Here is a 2,874-nt window from a genome sequence, read left to right as displayed (position 1 = left end):
ATTATCAAAATTAAAAAAGGAAAAAATTCTATAATAAATTATTACATCTTAACTATTTCAATTTCAATCTACTTTATAAATCTAAGTAAATAACAAATAAAAATCATTTCAATCTATTATCCACTACCTAAATTTATTCAATTTCTAAGCTAAATTCATTCAATCCCTATCAAAAATTTAAATTGAACATCACAATAATCACCAAATAAATCTAAATAAATGTAGCATACTAACACCCAACATATTACATAATACATATCATAATAACTCCAATATCAATAACCAACATAACATATAAAAATCCCAAAATATCAAACACACATAATTCATAAAAGAGTTTAAAATAACAAATTATGTCAAGCAGCTCGACGATTGTGCCCCATCATCATCATCATCATCTGAAATTAACTCCTCCCCAGCAAAAATCTCATTTTCCGGAACTCCACCTAATAACAAAAATAACATATTAAGATTTAAAAACATTTTGAGCAAACAAATAATACGATAACATAATTCAAATAACTTTATACCTCGAGAAGAAGCCCAAATCCAATTTTGAGCACACATTAAGGATTCCAAAGTGTTAGGATGAAGTCTACTACGATGCGGACTCAAAAATCTGCCTCCGGTACTAAAAGCGGACTCAGAGGCAACAGTGGATACAGGAATGGCTAAGATATCCTTAGCCAACTCGCCCAAAATAGGATATTGGCCTGTGTGCATCTTCCAAAAAGCTAAAATATCAAAGTTCGGAATAGTATCCAATAATTCATCATCTAAATACCTATCCAACTCTGACTTAGTCACCTTAACACGCTTATTTCGACTCCGAAATGTTTCAAACTCATCTACATCCCAATACTTATTCGGATTCGAAGAAGATTCCAAAGGTACATCATCCAATCCAACATCCTGCCTATCACTCAAAACCATAGCTTTCATTTCATATTCTTTCACTAAATCATGACAAAGCTTATGTGCACGCTCAATATGCTCATCCGCTGTATCACCATAGATCTTTGGGAAATAAAAATCAATCAACAACATCTTATATCTCGGATCAAGAACTACAGCCACAACTAACATCGGATGAATTTCATTCCAATATTTTTCAAATTTATCAACCATTTTATCAGCCATAATTCTAATAGCAAGATTATCGGAAGTGCGCCACCCATTAATTGACATTTTCATTTTACATATTAACGGAAAGAACAAATTAGCAGTAGGGTATTTTGTACCCGAAAACATCTCCGTTAACATGTAAAATGGTTTCAAATGCTCCACCATTGTGGCTGCCAAATCCCACTCACTATCACTAGGCAAGCTCTTATATTGAGACTCACGTTGTTGTAGCCGAGAAAAAACACTTTTATACATTAGTGCTACATCAAGCATGGCATAAGTAGAATTCCAACGAGTTGGACAATCTAACTTCAAACTTTTTTTACAATTAATTTTCAGTTGCCTAGCAGCTAGCTCAAAAGATTCAAATCGTTTTGGTGTTTGTGTCCAGTAACTAACACTCTCCCTAATCTTTCCAACCCCGTTTTCTATAACTTTCAACCCATCCCGCACAACCAAATTCAGTATATGAGCAGTACATCTCATATGAAAAAATTTACCATTGGAAATTAAGGTACCGAGATCAAACCTTAATAACAATTTCTCCACCATCGCATCATTAGTGCTACAATTATCCAAGGTCATTGAAGACAACTTTCTATCCACATTCCAATCCAACAAACATTGCACCAACTCATTAGAAAGGGCCTCAGCAGTATGAGGGCTCGGAACATAAATAAACCTAACAAATATTCAAGTGATAATATTAAATACACAAACTTAAAATATTATAACAATTTAAACTTTAAAAGAAATCAAATATAAGTAATAAAAAATTGAAAGAAAAATTAAGCAAATAAAAAGTTATAGACAAATTAGAAATAACCTTAAAATTCGGCTATGCAATTTCCAAGAATTGTCAATAAAATGTGCTGTGACAACCATGTATCCTTTTTTCTGGTTACTTGCTGTCCATAAATCCGTAGTAATAGCCACTCTACCTTGATTCTTCTCCAACATATGCAAAGTCTTAATCTTCTCAATATGATAAAGTTTCGAAATCTCACTCTTCAATGTATTTCTACTCATTGGCTTAACCACGGGGTTGGCATGTGCCATCATTTCTCTAAAGCCTTTATATTCCACAAATTTAAGTGGAAGCTCATGCATCACCACCATCCTTGCGATCAAACTCCGCAAAACTTTTGGATCGAAACTATCAAAGCCAATGTCACAACTCCCATCCTCTCTTTTGAGCACTTTGAGACTTCCTTGAAGTGCTTCTTGTATTTTCGGTTGATTCCTCGAAAAACAAGATTTCACGTGTCTATTCAAGCTCGTGGTCCCTGATGTGTATTTGGCTTCTAAAATTGCATTACAGTGCATGCACTTTGCCTTTTTTTCTCCATTAATAGTTACTTTTGTAAAGTGATCCCAAGCTGTAGAGACTTTCTTTCCCTTTTTATCTTTAAGAGTTGACAGTGAAATCTCCTCAACCTCATTATCATTGCTATCTTCAACATTCCGAGATAAATTTGGAGCATTTGACGAATTAATTTCTATATTGTCTGACTGTGACTGTGACATCGCACTGCTGTTTATTATAAAAAATAATGAATAATTATAAATAACCATGCAAATTACATAGTTATAATATTATATAACAAAATTAACTTACAAGCAACCTAAATTAACTTATAAGCAACCTAAGCAACCTAATAAAGCAAAGAAGAAAGACCAGACAGATAAATAAATAAACAACTGAGAAATTTCTGGAGCAATTGCATTTCCCACTTTACAGAAATTCTT

The sequence above is a fragment of the Citrus clementina genome, unplaced genomic scaffold, assembly GCF_000493195.1.
Source record: "Citrus clementina cultivar Clemenules unplaced genomic scaffold, Citrus_clementina_v1.0 scaffold_7, whole genome shotgun sequence".
NCBI lineage: Eukaryota > Viridiplantae > Streptophyta > Magnoliopsida > Sapindales > Rutaceae > Citrus > Citrus x clementina.
The sequence above is the reverse complement of the archived record's forward strand: the minus strand, read 5'-3'. Positions refer to the sequence as shown.